Source organism: Chiloscyllium punctatum, chromosome 26 (assembly GCF_047496795.1).
Source record: "Chiloscyllium punctatum isolate Juve2018m chromosome 26, sChiPun1.3, whole genome shotgun sequence".
Classification (NCBI taxonomy): domain Eukaryota; kingdom Metazoa; phylum Chordata; class Chondrichthyes; order Orectolobiformes; family Hemiscylliidae; genus Chiloscyllium; species Chiloscyllium punctatum.
Window position 1 is genome coordinate 62643756 of NC_092764.1, and position 17369 is coordinate 62661124.

General features: G+C 46.9%; 1 long non-coding RNA gene across 1 annotated transcript; it reads right to left on the reverse strand.

Moving 5' to 3' along the window:
- Positions 1-359: 359 nt before the first annotated feature.
- On the reverse strand, positions 360-10743 carry LOC140496191 (uncharacterized). Its single transcript, XR_011964207.1, has 3 exons — positions 10632-10743; positions 510-626; positions 360-417 (listed from the first exon to the last, which is right to left on the reverse strand). It is a non-coding gene; the product is annotated as an uncharacterized lncRNA (long non-coding RNA).
- Positions 10744-17369: the final 6626 nt, after the last annotated feature.

A 17369-nucleotide genomic window follows, 5' to 3' on the forward strand; every position in this document is an offset into this window, starting at 1 on the left:
TGAAGACTTTGGAAACTAACAGCAGGTTGCTCTACATTTGCAGTAAAACAATGGATACACCATAAAGCTGAAATCATTGGAACTGTGGTTTAGATTATAGTGGTGCTGGAAAAGAACAGCAGGTCAGGCAGCATCCGGGGAGCAGGAAAATTGACATTTCAGGCAAAAGTCCTTCATCGGGAATAGAAGCAGAGAGCCTCCAGGGTGGAGAGATAAATGGGGGCTGTGTTTTATAAGAAAATTCAAACAAGATATTTCCACAATCTGCTGTTACAGTGGTCTTTCTCCCACTGTGCTTCCATCCAGCAAGTTCTGCACTAATACAGCCATCACTGTAGCACAATTCCCAAAACTGAATAGTCGATTTTATGATAAAGTTCATTTACCTGCTGAAGAGGACAGGCTGGAGGATGATTCCTAAAGTGGAAATTCATACGTGAGATATTTTTCAATCAAATCGATGTTTATAAATAATGGAATTGAGATACTGAAGGATAATTCTGTCTTACCGGGGGTGTTTCACAGGGTCTGCCTGTCACTGGGGTAGTGACACTGACATGATTGGAAAGGTTACTCTGTGTTGTAATTTTAAATGGGTCACCACTTGGAAAAAAGGCAAAAATGTCCTGTAAAGAAATATGGTAAAAATATTGCAACAGATCATCCTAAATTAAAGATTCATACTATAAGTATTTCACAGATTGATTCATCTCCAACATGGAAATGTTAAACATCTTCATGTCTCTACCTGTCATCAGAGCACAGAAAAATGAGAAGTGTAATTGGTTTTGAGCAAGTGAAAGGAGATCAGGGAACATTCCAGAATGTCCCTGTACTTGATCAGTCCCCAAGCATCATTGTGTCTTGGATAAATGTTTAAATACTTCAATGGTGACTAAAACGTGATCATTATTATCACAAAGTGTCAGTCCGCAGACTCCAAATGTGAGAATTCCCAAGTCTTAGCCCTTCAGTGGGTGCTATTGTGAAACTGCTCTATCTATCCCTGATCGGAGGGGAATCCCACATTAACAGGAGTGGAACTGGGGCTAACCAGGGGCTCAGGCTGAGATCAAGTATTGGACTGCTGAAGGAAATCCAAACATTTAAAATTGAAGCTTTAATACAGCTCTCACTGGGGCCCTATTCAGCCTTCCCAGTCTGGTGGAGGTTCCAGATGTACCTGTTAAACATTGAGGCCTAGCAGGCAGGGAAACATATAAACAGATGGACATGGAGCAGGAGCAGGACAGACAGGCATTTGGGCCTGTTCCACAATTTAATAAGATCATCATACATTGGAGCAGAAGGAGGCCATTTGGCCCATCGTATCTGCTCTGTGATTCAATAAGTTCAAGGGTGATGTGATCATCCTCACTTCCACTTCCCGACCTTTCTCCAATAATTCTTAACTCTTTCATTGAATAAAAATCTGTCTAACTCAGTCTTTAATACACTTTATGGCTCAGGCTCTCCAGGCCTCTGCAGTAAATAGTTTCATACGACCAGTGCCTCGGAGAAAAGACATTCCTCATCGTCTCTGTCTTAAACGGACACACCTTACCCTGAGATTATTCCCTCTGCCCCTGAACGCTTTCACGAAGAGAAATAACCCTCAGCATCTAGCCTGTCAAACCCCCATAACCTGAAATGTTTCAACAAGGTCATCTCCCAATCTGTGAGACCTCAAGTACAGGCAAAACCTCCTTAACTTCTTGTCATAGCGATATCCCTCCGTACAGAATCACAGAATTCTTACAATGCAGAATGAGGCCATTTGGCCCATTGTGCTTGCACACCTCTTCAAACAAGCATCATTACCTCATCCCAATCTCCTGCCTCCTCCCCATAACCTTGCATATGATTTTGATCCAAATAACCAGCTAACGCCCTGTTGAAGGCATCAATTGAACCTGCCTGCACCACATTTCCAGGCAGTACATTCCATACTCTAACTCTTCACTCAGTGAAAATGTGTTTGTTTGTTCTCCCATCACCCCTGTTTGATTTGCCCATCCCTTAAACTCTCTGCCCTCTTGTCCTTGTACCTTTCACAAGCAGGAGCAGTTTCTCCCTGTGGGCTCCATCCAGCCCACTCGGTTTCAAAAGCCTCTATCAAATCTCCTCTCAGCCATCCTCTCTCGAACGAGAACAGTGTCAACTTCTTCAATCTATTCCCATCACTGTCATTCCTCATTCCTGGACGTATTCTTGTAAATTACTTCTGCATTCTCTCCAATGTACTCACATCCTTTCTATAATAATATGCCCACATCTCCAAACAATACTTTACTTGTGGTCTAACCAATGAATTATACAAGTTCAACATTGCCTCCCTGTTCTTGTACTCCATGCCCCTACTAATACAGGTGAGAATACTGTGGGCTTCAACTGCTCTCTCCACTTGTCCCACCACCTTCAATGATCTGTGCACCTAAACACCCAAGACCCTCTGCTCCTGCACCCCCTTTTCCTTGGGACCCACACAGTGAACATTTCGGGACTATCTCCAATGCCCGTACATCTTTCCTTAGAGTAGGGGACCAAACTGTTCACTGTCTTCTTGGTGTGTTCCAGCAGGTGCCCAGTTTCATTTTAACAAGTCTTCCTTATTTTTACACTTCATTCCCTTTGAAATAAGGAGCAACATTCCATTGGCCTTTCCTATTACCTTCTGAACTTACACACTGACATTTTGAGATTCCTGGAAGAGAACTACCAAAACCCTCTTTTGTAGTTTTCGACAGGCTTTCTTCATTAAATAACATTCAGCTCCTCCAATCTCCCTGGCAAACCTGACAAACAGCCATGGTGTGATTGAAAACCATGTCCCCAGAAGACCGACCTGGGGTTCAGCATTACTAATCCAGTTACATTCCCACTTTCCCACCACTTCCCCTCCAGTTTGATTGGGCCGTGCTGTGCTGCTTTCTCGTTATTGCCAGCGCCAACACGTTCTCAATACGCACCGACCTTTCGTCCTTTCACACAATTAGTTCCCTTTCTTCTCTTATGCAGGCTCTTGTGAGACCCAGCAAACCACCACAAAGAAGAGACACAGACTGGAGTGCTTCAGTTCGAACCCCACCTCTGAAGAGGATGCTGCTGAGTGCTCAGAGGATGTCCCAGCAAGGCTTTCACTGCACCCTGTACCAGCTCAGACTTTCATCTCAGTGGGTACACTTTCGAGATTAGAGATAGGAGCACAGTCTGGTGAGCACATCATTGTGCTGTCCCACAGTTGGCCGAGGAAGAAATGTCCCAGGTCACTGGTCAGGAGAGAACTGGAGACCAGGCACCTGCACAACACCAGGCAGAATATGACCCTCTGTTCTCAGCAATTAAAGGAGATCAGCAACATGCAGAGAAACATCCAGCAACAGTATACAAGCTTGTCTGCAGCAGGCAGGAAAGTGAATCCAAGGATGGATGAGTGCACCAATGCTAGCTCTGGCACCATGGACAGGCTGGTGACTGCTCTGGAAACCCAGGTCCTGCACACCAAGTGTCTGCTGCTTATACACCCAGGCCTGAATTCCATTAGTGTAGCTATCGGCTCTCAGCATCAATGGCAAAGCCAAAGGGGGATGAGGGACCACAACCTCATTCCAGATCCTTCTTCCTCTCAGGGAGACAGGATGGTGCCAGCAGACACCCACTGGAGAAGGAGTCCCACATGAGACCTCCCGCAGCTTCTCAGGACAGTCTAGTGGTGTCTGGCCCCTTCACCTCCCCCCTGCCTCTGATGCTAATACCTACTGAAGTCCAAGCCAAGAGGGATGAGCCTATAACCCGGCAGGACAATCTTAGCTAACCTGGGCCCTCTAGAATCAAATATCCCTGATTTGGGTGACCAACCAAGTCTTCCAGGCTAACAAGACCGGCTACAGAGAACATTGCCCCTATCCCAGCAGCAGAAGGCCGGACTGCACTGAGACATTGGACTGAGATGGAAAGGAAATTAAAAACTGCACTGAGGGCGTATGGGTGACAGGGATGACACATCAGTGCATTTCTCTAAAAATATGCTCCTTTGCATTCTCAAAGTGTCGGCTTCATTGTCTGTGTGGCTGTTGGAGCTAGTAAGAGGTGAGCAGCCTTTTCAGATATCCCAAGGGAGAAAGAAGCTGTGATGGCCAAGCCTTACTCATTCTCTCAGAAGCACCCAACTCCTCGACTGCAGATAGCATCAGAATTACTGCAGATACTGGAAGGTGGAAGCACCTGAAGAGAGCAAGCAGACAATCACATGAAGAACAAACCATTTCTTCATTAACAGACAAGTTCAAGTAGTACAGAAATTGTCTGCTCCACACATACTGACCTGGGGTGTCTTACCATACACCTCACCGAGAATGAAAGGAAGTTGAAAACCCAGCACATTCATCCTGGAAGCAGGTTTCAGTTATTTCCTCGAGCTTGATGAAACATAGCTCTATCATGCTTCCTTGGGCACCTCTCCTTGTCAATGTCCTGATCCTCATCTTCCTCCTCAGAAACTTCCTCAATGAAGTTGCACACCCTTTCTGGTTAGACTCTAAGTCCCAACAGGAGCAGTCCAGGCAGCAAAGCCTCACAGGAACGCAGGAGGCAAAGATGGCCATTCAGCCCATTGAAACTGCCCTGCCCTTCAGTATGATCATAGCTGATTGAACATTTCAAAAGTCCTTTACTCACCCTATCCCCATATTAGTGACCACCAGAAATGTATCAATCTCTCCCTTAAACATACTCAAATCTGGATTCTCCACATCCTTCTGCGGAGAATTCTTTGGAAGACTGAGAGTTCCAAAGGTTCACAAACCTCTGACTAAAAACAATTCTCCTCATTCACACCGAAGTGGCATCCCCCTTATTTTTCAATTGTTCCTGGTTCTAGACCCCCCCCACTAGGGGTAACCTTTCACCCACATCAACCCAGTCTATCCCTTTAACTATTTTGCATTTTTCAGTGAAATCATTTCTTATTCTTTGAAACTCTAGAGAATAAAGACCAATTGTTTTTCAATCTTTCTTCATTGGACAGTATTACCAACGTCAACAGGTCTATGATCAGTTCCAATATGACCCTCTGTTCTCAGCAATTAAAGGAGATCAGCAACATGCAGAGAAACATCCAGCAACAGTATTCAAGCTTGTCTGCAGCAGGCAGGAAAGTGAATCCAAGGATGGATGAGTGCACCAATGCTAGCTCTGGCACCATGGACAGGCTGGTGACTGCTCTGGAAACCCAGGTCCTGCACACCAAGTGTCTGCTGCTTATACACCCAGGCCTGAATTCCATTAGTGTAGCTATCGGCTCTCAGCATCAATGGCAAAGCCAAAGGGGGATGAGGGACCACAACCTCATTCCAGATCCTTCTTCCTCTCAGGGAGACAGGATGGTGCCAGCAGACACCCACTGGAGAAGGAGTCCCACATGAGACCTCCCGCAGCTTCTCAGGACAGTCTAGTGGTGTCTGGCCCCTTCACCTCCCCCCTGCCTCTGATGCTAATACCTACTGAAGTCCAAGCCAAGAGGGATGAGCCTATAACCCGGCAGGACAATCTTAGCTAACCTGGGCCCTCTAGAATCAAATATCCCTGATTTGGGTGACCAACCAAGTCTTCCAGGCTAACAAGACCGGCTACAGAGAACATTGCCCCTATCCCAGCAGCAGAAGGCCGGACTGCACTGAGACATTGGACTGAGATGGAAAGGAAATTAAAAACTGCACTGAGGGCGTATGGGTGACAGGGATGACACATCAGTGCATTTCTCTAAAAATATGCTCCTTTGCATTCTCAAAGTGTCGGCTTCATTGTCTGTGTGGCTGTTGGAGCTAGTAAGAGGTGAGCAGCCTTTTCAGATATCCCAAGGGAGAAAGAAGCTGTGATGGCCAAGCCTTACTCATTCTCTCAGAAGCACCCAACTCCTCGACTGCAGATAGCATCAGAATTACTGCAGATACTGGAAGGTGGAAGCACCTGAAGAGAGCAAGCAGACAATCACATGAAGAACAAACCATTTCTTCATTAACAGACAAGTTCAAGTAGTACAGAAATTGTCTGCTCCACACATACTGACCTGGGGTGTCTTACCATACACCTCACCGAGAATGAAAGGAAGTTGAAAACCCAGCACATTCATCCTGGAAGCAGGTTTCAGTTATTTCCTCGAGCTTGATGAAACATAGCTCTATCATGCTTCCTTGGGCACCTCTCCTTGTCAATGTCCTGATCCTCATCTTCCTCCTCAGAAACTTCCTCAATGAAGTTGCACACCCTTTCTGGTTAGACTCTAAGTCCCAACAGGAGCAGTCCAGGCAGCAAAGCCTCACAGGAACGCAGGAGGCAAAGATGGCCATTCAGCCCATTGAAACTGCCCTGCCCTTCAGTATGATCATAGCTGATTGAACATTTCAAAAGTCCTTTACTCACCCTATCCCCATATTAGTGACCACCAGAAATGTATCAATCTCTCCCTTAAACATACTCAAATCTGGATTCTCCACATCCTTCTGCGGAGAATTCTTTGGAAGACTGAGAGTTCCAAAGGTTCACAAACCTCTGACTAAAAACAATTCTCCTCATTCACACCGAAGTGGCATCCCCCTTATTTTTCAATTGTTCCTGGTTCTAGACCCCCCCCACTAGGGGTAACCTTTCACCCACATCAACCCAGTCTATCCCTTTAACTATTTTGCATTTTTCAGTGAAATCATTTCTTATTCTTTGAAACTCTAGAGAATAAAGACCAATTGTTTTTCAATCTTTCTTCATTGGACAGTATTACCAACGTCAACAGGTCTATGATCAGTTCCATTATGGCCCTGGTGGAAACATGGACAGTGTCGTGTCGCTGTTCTGCCTCAGTCTGAGCCTTTTGTAAAGGTGTCATCAGCTTTTGATGGAGTTGATGAAGTGGGAACCTTTTCGGTTGCCGATGTTTACCGGCTGGTGATAGGAAATGATCAGAGCAAGATGGGTGCACTCTATATCACCCTGTACCTGGGAGAAACCAGCTCTAAGGGAGAATCCCACTGTTCAGGCTGCTTGACTGAGCCAGCACATACATCATTTGGAGATGTATGAGATTCATATGTGTCCCTGTCTGCAAAGTAACTGGCAGAAGCAAGCAGCTCATTAGCATCCCTGAGCTCGAAAGTGAAGTCTGAAGGGGGTGACGAGGTGTGTGTTTTGTCTAAAAGCAGCCGTGATGATGTGCTGAGGCTGGGTGTTTGGTGATGCCCACTTGCATGGATCAAGGGTGGAAGAGGACAGTGTCCATGGAGCATGTGGTGAAATGAGGGAAAGATGGAGTTGTCCAAAGGCATGGAGAAGGAGGCAATAAGCTGCAGTTGCCAGGTAACCGCAGTGACATCCATGTAGTTTAGTTTGAATTGGTGTCATCTAGTTTCTCAGGGACAGGGAGGAGAACTGGAAGCTGCATACAGTGATGGGATTGGGGCTGATAATGAGATGCAACTTCATAGAAATGAAATGGTGACCGCTCATGTGCAAGATTCAGAATTTGCTGTGTGAACTGTTGGGAAAACTGGAAATGTTATTCCCAACATTGAGGACCTGATTTTTCCATTCTCTCTGTATTTTCCCAATTTTCTTACCATTTCCCATGCCACTCAAGGGAGCAGAAATTTCCACCCAAAAGGACACTCTCCTCAAGTCAAACTGAGAGATGCTGAGAGTGGGAGTGAAGTCCAAAAGCCTATGTTTCTTTTGAAACAAGATGTAACACAGGAACAACATTGCACTGATTGCTGGAAATGGACCCATAAACCAGAGGCAACAGAAGAGCAGCATGTTCTCCCAGAACCTTCTAGAATAGAGAATGTACCTCAGGATAGATAAGGAAATATTTCCTTGAACTCCATTGAATTTAGCCAGATTACGGGAGGTTACAGAGGTTTTATCTCTCAGTGAGAAGTATTCCCTTTCCTCTCCAACAAAACAAAGGAACAAATTCATCTTTTGAGAGACACTGGGACAGTGTCATTGATGAGTGTCTTCTTGCAGCTCCTGATCATGTTGGTCTTATCCAAACTCTCCACAATTACTGAGGCCAAACCCAAGCAGCCTATTGCTGATAATGACAGTTAAAGGAAAAGCTGATCAAGTGGTGAACCAATTTTGTGCTGAAATGGTGAATTTGCTGAAGAAAATACAAACTGGTGAGAGCACTTCAGCATCAGTCACAGGAACGACAGTACTTGAGCGAGAACGTACAATGTCTCAATGATAAACACGTGGAAGCAAATTCAACAAAGATTGATCTTCACTTTAAAACTCAAATGTCAAAAACTTCTCTGAGATCGTGTGACAAATACCGTGAATAGGAGAAGGAATTGCTGATGGCTCAGAATAGTTGGCTGAGTGCAGAATTAAAAACCAGGGCGGATGGATTACTGATGCTTTGACATGAAAAGAACAATTAAAGTTCGAAATGCTGATGCAAACTGGGAAACACGAATGATGAGATATTCAGTGTGAAAGACAATATCCAGACTTTACAACAGGCAAAGAGATTTTTAAGGAACAGATTTAGGACCAATTAGTAACCTATGGAGGAAAAGTTTTGAAATGAACGGAATTGCCATGTAAACTGGTCAAACTTGTGTCTGGAATTTACAGATAACTCTGAAACAAAGATAACTGCACTGACCAGAGGAGGTGAATGAAAAAAAATCAATAAATTTGAGAATGAATTGGGAGATAAGAGAGAAAACAAATGTTTGAAGGAAATTAAGTGGCAGATAACATTCACACTAACTGTCAGACAATAATCATCTCCAACAAGAGAGAATCGAACTTTCAAGCCATTACTATTGTTGACTTCCCCCACCCCCCCCCCCCATATAACATCATGGGCTTACCCCTGACCAGAAATGGGACTGATCAGCTATATCAGTCCTGTGGCTGTGAGAGCAGGTCAGCGGCTCGGTATTCTGCTGTGAGTGACTCACCTCTGCACTCGTAAGCCTGTCTACAAGGCACACCTCAGCATTCTGATGGGATACTCTCCACTTGTCCTTACTGTGGTTCCAGCTGATGACGGGACTGGACAGTTCAGATCTTAAAATGAAATTGGCCTTGATAGATTGCATAGATCATACTTCTATTTACTTAGATGTGGGGATTATGTATCAAATCTGACAGTGAGGAAGGCAAATGCAATATTAGCATTCACTTCGAGAGGGCAAGATTACGAGAGCAGAAATGTCCTGCTGAGGCCCCCCAAGACAGGGGTAGAATGAGGCCATTCAGCCCATTGAATCAGCTCTAGCATTCAATCATGGCTGGCCTGTTCCTCAACCACATTCTCCTGCCTGCTCCCCATAACCCTTACTCCCTTACTGATCAAGAACCTGTCCATCTCTATCTTAAAGACACTTGGGCAATGAGATCCACAGCTTCAGCACCCTCTGGCAGCAGAAATTCCTCCTCATCTAAATGGTCGTCCCTTCACCCTGAGGCTGTGCCCCCAATTCCTAATCTCCTATTGGTGGAAACAATTTCTCCATATCCGCTCAATCCAGGCCTCTTAGTATCACGTTTCAGTCAGATCCCCCTCATCCGACTACATGCCATTGAGTATGTTCCCAGAGTTCCCATTTGCTCCATTTGGGACAAGCCCTTTATCCTTGGGATCATTCTTTTAAGCCTCCTCGAGACCTCCTCCAATACCCTTCCTTCGATATGGGGCCCAAAACTCAGACTCAGCAACACATTTCTGTTATTATATTCGAGCTGTCTTAAAATTAATGTCAATAAAACATTTGCCCGTATGTTCATCTCGGGAGAATTCTGAATGAGGAACAACATTCTAGAAGCTTGGCAGTTCGCAGGATAAAGGAAACCACTTGGTTGGCATCACATCCACCACCTTCAACACTCACTACGTGCAGCTCAGGCTCACAGTGGGAGCAGTAAGTACCATTTATTGGATTAACTCACCCCAAAACTCCTTGAAAATCACCTTTCAAACCTGCTCCATCCATCATCAAGAAGGATGATGCCAGAAGGTGAATGAAATCAGCACCGTCTGCAAGTTACCCTTCAAGCCACACACCATCTGATCTGGTAATAAATCACCATTCGTTCACAGCCACTGAGTAAAACTCCCAGAACTCCCCTCCTGTCAGCATTGTGGGGATAAACATTATGGAGGTTCAAGTAGGCAGCACACAACCAACTTCTCCAGAGCAATTAGGGACAGGGAACTATCGTTGGCCCATCCAACAACACCTGCATCCTGGGAGAGAATGAAAAAACATGACTGATTTCCCTGGTTTGTCTGCACTAGCGGGAGCTCAGACACTGCAGCAGAGTTGGGAGGCCCATTGAAAATCCATGTATGGGCACTGAGATCAAAGTCAGAACGGGATTTCAAGCAGGAGGTTCATCTGAACTGAGAGGCTGAAATATTGTTACATTGCTGGTTTTTAAACAGATTAAAAATAAACATCGAGACTGGGGTGGGAGAGCTACAGAATATTTTGCAAAGGCATGTTCAAGACTTGGGCAGAGCTGTATTGAACTGCAGTAAGAATGTGATAACAGTCTCACTTTCCAGGCCAATTGAACCTTATATTGGAGTTTATTTACAGTGTGGAGATGAGCACGATTCATACCTTCGATTCCAGTGTTAGGGCAAAGAAGAAACCCAGACGGTCACATCTACAAGTGATTGTATCCACTCTGTTCCCCAGTCTGCTCATGGGGGTGTTACATCCATCCTGATCGAAGGAGCCTGTATTGGAGAATTATTAATCATGAGAATCATTCCCTCATTTACACATTCCAGTATTGAGTGATGTCAGCATTTTAAAACAATCTTCACTTACCATTTCCACCAGAGTCCCAGGCGCTGCATGGTGGAGAATCGGACTAAAATGGAAAAGATAAACCAGAACATTAGCTTCACCAACAATAACACAGTTGAAGCAGCTGGGTCGATACAAACACATTGAGACATTTCTCTCTCGCCTGTCTAACAGGGTAAGGCAGGGAAGGAGGAGGAAATGTGATGCCAACTGGGAAATTATTGGGTTATAATTTTCCGGATCCTGGGTATGACCTCAGTGTTCCCACCAAAGCAACTTTACACAAAGCAGATTCCTAATTGGTCACCTCCCCATTCACCATCTTTAACTTTACCAGGAAGTACAGGGCCCAGGGGGAGGGTCTGAAGCAGTGTCCAGACAGCAGCCTCATTGGGAGAGGAGAACGCTGCTGGACACGGGAGAGACCGAGCAGACACCTTCAAATCGGGGCACTCACAAATGTCTCTCTCTTCAGTGGTGAGAACGATACAAAGTCCTGTGAGGAGCCTCAGGTTGGACAGTGATCCCTCTGAAAGACTGTCTGCACTACTCCAGGACCACTGTGAGCATTGCAGCTCCCTGATGCTGTCAGTTGTATCAGTTACCCATGGTCCACTGCCCTCCCAGTGAGAGAGCCCTTCCACCGTGTTACTCAACTCCTGACAGAGCAGGGGCCTGTGTAACACCAGCAGCATTGCAGCACTGGAGGATCATGGTCCCTGATTGGGGCCATATTTGACCTCACTGTCAGGCCATCTCTGTGGAGGTTGCTGCTGAGTCCTGTGATAGCTCCAGTCCCTTATCATGAGAAACTCAACCCTGGACAGAGTTAAGGAATACCCACTCAAGCCACTGTCCCCATAACCACGCCCACTCAAGTTACTGTCTCCACCCCCACCTTGAATTCCAGCCCCACTCCAGGCCCTAGCTCCCATCCATGCTGTGTCTTCACCATTCCCCAGACCTCCCCCTCACTGAGGATGAACGTTTTGTCCTCAATATTGGCCTCACTTTTATTCCTCTACACTCCCAGATTAATGAGTTCAACACACGCTTTGGCCTTGAACGTTCCTTCCGCCACCTCCTCCTCTGGGCCTACTTTTACAACCAAGACTCCTGCCCACCCACCGAGGATCCCTTCTCCCACCTCCAAGACACCCCATCCACCTCGCCACCCCATGCTGGCCTGTTACCCACCCTTGATCTCTTCATTTCAAACTGCTGCCAGGACATCAACCGGCTCAACTTGTTCACCCCCCTCACCCACTCCAACCTCCCACCCTCACAATGCACAGCCCTCCACTCCCTCCGCTCCAACCCCAACCTCACCATCAATCCAGTGGACAAAGAGGGTGCAGTGGTGGTTTGGTGCACTGACCTCTACACCGCTGAAGCCAGATTCGAAGACGCAACCTCCTACCGCACCCTCGACCATGACTTCACCCCCCCCCATCACCAAACCATCATCTCCCAGACCATACACAATCTCATCACCTCAGGGGATCTCCCACCCATAGCTTCTAACCTCATTGTCGAGGAACCCCGCACTGCCCAAATCTACCTCCTACCCAAGATCCACAAGCCTGACTACCCCGGCCGACCTATTGTCTCAGCCTGCTCCTGCCCCACTGAACCAATCTCCACCTGCCTCGATACTGTCCTGTCCTCCCTGGTCCAGGAACTCCCTACATACATTGGGGACACCACCCATGCCCTCCACCTCCTCTAAGACTTCTATTTCCCTGGCTCCCAATGCCTCATTTTCACCATGGACATCCAGACCCTCTACACCTCTATCCGCCATGACCAGGGCCTCCAAGCCCTCTGTTTCTTCCTCTCCCAGCATCCCCACCAGTCCCCTTCCACTGACACTCTGATACATTTGGCTGAACTGGTCCTCATCCTCAACAATTTCTCCATCGAATCCTCCCACTTCCTCCAGACAAAACAGGTAGCCATGGGCACCCACATGGACCCCTGCTCTGCCTATCGCTTTGCTGACTACGTAGAACAGTCCATCTTCCGAAGATCCACCGGCAGCACGAGGACGTCAAACAGTTCATCAACTTCACCAACACATTCCACCCCAACCTAAAATTCACCTGGACCATCTGTGACACTTCCCTCCCCTTCCTAGACTTCAACATCTCCAGCCATGAGGACCGACATAACACTGATATTTTTTTGCAAACTCACCAACTCCTGCAGCTACCTGGATTACACTTCCTCCCACCCTACCTCCTGCAAAAATGCTATCCCATATTCCAAATTCCTCCACCTCCTGTGCATCTGCTCCCAGGAGGACCAGTTCCACCACAGATGGTTTCTATCTTTAAGGACCGAAATTTCCCCTCCACCACATCTCATCCACGTCCCAAACGTCCAGATTCAAACCCCACCCTTCCAACCACAACAAGGACAGAACCTCCCTGGTCCTCACCTTCCACTCCACCAACCTCTGGATACATCGTGTCATCCTCCACCATTTCCACTACCTACAAATGGACCCCACCAGCAGGGATACATCCCCGTCCCCATCACATCCGCTTTCCGCAAAGACCGTTCCCTCCACCACTACCTGGTCAGGTCCATGCCCCCTAACAAGCCACCCTCCTGTCCTGGCACCTTCGCCTGCCACCGCAGGAATTACAAAACCTGCGCCCACACCTCCCCCCCCTCACCTCTGTCCACATCCATCAAAGTTTCACATGCACTTCCACACATGTCATTTATTGTATCCGTTGCCCCTGATTTGGTCCCTTCTACACTGGGGAAATTGGATGCCTTCTACAGAGAGCTTTAGGGAACATCCCTGGGACACCCACACCAACCAACCCCCCCACCCCATGGCTGAACATTTCAACTTCCCCTCCGACTTTGTCGAGGACATGACGTTCTGGGCCTCCTCCATCGCCACTCCCTTTCCACCCGACGCCTGGAGGAAGAACGCCTCATCTTCCATCTCAGGACCCTTCAATCTCAAGGGCATCAATGTGGACTTCACCAGTTTCCTCATTTCCCCTCCCCCCCCGACTTTACCCCAGTTCCAACCTTCCAGCTCAGCACCAACCTCATGACTTCTCCCATCTGTCAATCTTCCTTCCCACCTATCTGTCCACCCTCCTCTCCGACCTATCACCTTCACCTTTACCTCCACCTCCATCCACATATTGCACTCTCAGCTACCTTTTCCCCAGCCCCATGCCCCTCCCATTTATCTCTCCACCTCCTGAGGCTCCCAGCCTCATTCCTGATGGAAGGTTCTGGCCCAAAACGTTGATTCTCCAGCTCCTCAGATGCTGCCTGACCTGCTGTGCATTTCCAGCAACACACTCTCAACTCTGACCTCCAGCATCTGCAGGCCTCATTGTCTCCTCACGGAGTGACCTGTCAGGGTTTCTGGCTGTTTTACCAGGCCATTCACCTCCAAACCTGTCTCCCATGCAGCCCATGCTGAGTGCCTTCCAGAACTTGTGGAGGTCATTTTACTGAAACAGGGATTAGTGCTAATGAAGGAAAGATGACAGCTAAAACCATCATAGTCTGGGAGAGATTCAAGTGAAGACTTACCTCAATTCCCTGAGGACAGGCAGGACATGGCTGTTATTGTCAGGGAATTGAGGTGAGATTGTGTAGCTCTGTTTGAGGTGATGCTCCATGAACAGGTTTCACTCCCAGAGTCTCTCAGGCTGTAAAGGGGATGGGTTTTGGGTGTTTTAGATGGCCAATGGGGCAGCACCTGTTTACACCGAGTCCCTGTCCTTCTCCTGCTGATCTGAAACTGTGGTCATGGGGGGCTGTGGGTCTATTGATGTAAATGAGGAAAATGTCCCATTTAATTTCTTTCTGCTGTTTATGGTCCTTCGAATTCCAGGAGCAGCAATTACTGTTTTATCTGCTGCTGCATTGTTTGGAACTTTGGAGAAAAAAGTCAAAAGAGCAGAAGTTTTAAAAGGGAGAGGACCAGACAAAGGAAGCACAAGGTGAGGTCAGTGCAGGAGAAGGAGAGAGAGAGAGAGAGACAGACCCACATTGCTAACTGACCCAGCAGTGAACCTGTACAGTTACTGCCTTTGCTGTTTGAATTCATGTATCACTGGACATCGGAGTGCGTCTGGGAAAATTAACAAACAGTGAAATTCACATCTGATCTTGGAGGAAACAGAGAAGTGAATATTTTCGGTATGGCCTTACAGTAAGTCTGCAATAGTGAGTAGAGTGGTCTATTTCTTGATTATATGTTATATTGAGATCTATCTCTTGATTAAACTTAAAAATATAAGCCATAAGTATTAATTTAACCTGGAGCAGTGTTTTGTAGAGGAATAAGACAGTGCTATTTTCTACGTCTATGGATTGAAAGAAGCAAAAATAGCCTTTAGTCGAGTGATATGCTCTTCTTGTCAGATGTGGGAGTTGAGGGAGAGTTTACATGTTAGTGAGAATTATACTGGAGTAAATGCCATTGGTTGCAAATCCTCTCAGATTGAATGGATCGACTGAAGCGACAGTTAGAGGAAATGAGGAATTTACAAGAGCAAGGGGATGTGATGGATTGCAGTCATAGGAAGGGAGAAAAGCCACAGATGCAGTCAACTGGCTTAAAGGTAGAAGACAGAGGGTGGTGGTGGAGGGTTGTTTTTCAGACTGGAGGCCTGTGACCAGTGGAGTGCAACAAGGATCGGTGCTGGGTCCTCTACTTTTTGTCATTTACATAAATGATTTGGATGCAAGCATGAGAGGTACAAGTTAGAAAGTTTGCAGATGACACCAAAATTGGAGGTGCAGTGGACAGCGAGTAGGGTTACCTCAGATTACAACAGGATCTGGACCAGATGGGCCAATGGGCTGAGAAGTGGCAGATGGAGTTTAATTCAGATAAATGCGAGGTGCTGCATTTTGGGAAAGCAAATCTTAGCAGGACTTATACACTTAATGGTAAGGTCCTAGGGAGTGTTGCTGAACAAAGAGACCTTGGAGTGCAGGCTCATTGCTCCTTGAAAGTGGAGGTATATAGGATAGTGAAGAAAGCTTTTGGTATGCTTTCCTTTATTGGTCAGAGTATTGAGTACAGGAGTTGGGAGGTCATGTTGCAGCTGTACAGGACATTGGTCAGGCCACTGTTGGAATATTGCATGCAATTCTGGTCTCCTTCCTATCAGAAAGATGTTGTGAAACTTGAAAGGATTCAGAAAAGATTGACAAGGATGTTGCCAGGGTTGGAGGATCTGAGCTACAGGGAGAGGCTGAACAGGCTGGGGCTGTTTTCCCTGGAGCGTCAGAGGCTGAGGGTTGACACCTTATAGAGGTGTCCAAAATTATGAGGGGCATGGATAGGATAAATAGACAAAGACTTTTCCCCGGGGTGGGGAAGTCCAGAACTAGAGGGCATAGGTTTAGGGTGAGAGGGGAAAGATATAAAGGAGACCTAAGGGGCAACATTTTCACACAGAGGGTGGTGCGTGTATGGAATGAGCTGCCAGAGGATATGGTGGAGGCTGGTACAATTGCAACATTTAAGAGGCAGTTGAATGGGTATATGAATAGGAAGGGTTTGGAGGGATATGGGCCGGATGCTGGCAGGTGGGACTAGATTGGATTGGGATATCTGGTCGGCATGGACGGGTTGGACTGAAGGGTCTGTTTCCGTGCTGTACATCTCTATGACTTTATGACTGCATGACATAGATGGGTTAACTCCAGGAAAACTAAGAGAGGTAGGCAGGTAATGCAGGAGTCTTCTGTGGCGATCCCCATTTCTAACAAGTATGCTCTTTTGGAAAATGTAGGGGGTGATAGATTCACAGGGGAATGTCACACGAACAGCCAAGTTTACGGTATCAAGACAGGCTCGAATTTAATGTGGGGAACGTCAGGTTCCAAGTGTTTGATTGTGTTATGGGACTCTCTAGTCAGAGGCACAGACAAACGTTTCTGCACCTAGCAGCAAAAAATCCAAATGGTGTGTTGCCTCTCTGGTGCCAAGATCAAAGGTATCTCAGAGAGGGTGCAGAGCGTTCTCAAGGGGGAGAGGGCCAAGCAGGAGGTCATTATACACATTGGAACTAATTACATTGGAAGGGAAAAGGTTGAGAGTCTGAAGGGAGATTACAAAGAGTTAGGCAGGAAGTTAAAAAGGAGGACCTTGAGAGTAGTAATATCTGCTACCAGTGAGTGAGGGCAGGAACAGGAGGATAGAGCAGATGAATACATGGCTGAGGAGCTGGTGTATGGGAGATGGATTCACATTTTTGGATCTTGGGAATCTCTTTTGGGGTAGAAGTGGCTTGTACAAGAAGGACGGATTGCACCTAAATTGGAAGGGGACTAATACACTGGCAGGGAAATTTGCTAGAGCTGCTCTGGGGGATTTAAAATAGTAAGGTTGGGTGAGGAGGGGAGGTGGTAGAGGCTGGGGGGGGAGGGTGGTGGTGGGGGGAGGGTGTGGGGGGTTGGTGGTAGGGGGAGGGTGTGGGGGGTTGGTGGTAGGGGGAGGGTGTGGGGGGTTGGTGGTAGGGTGAGGGTGTGGGGTGGGTGGGAGTGGGT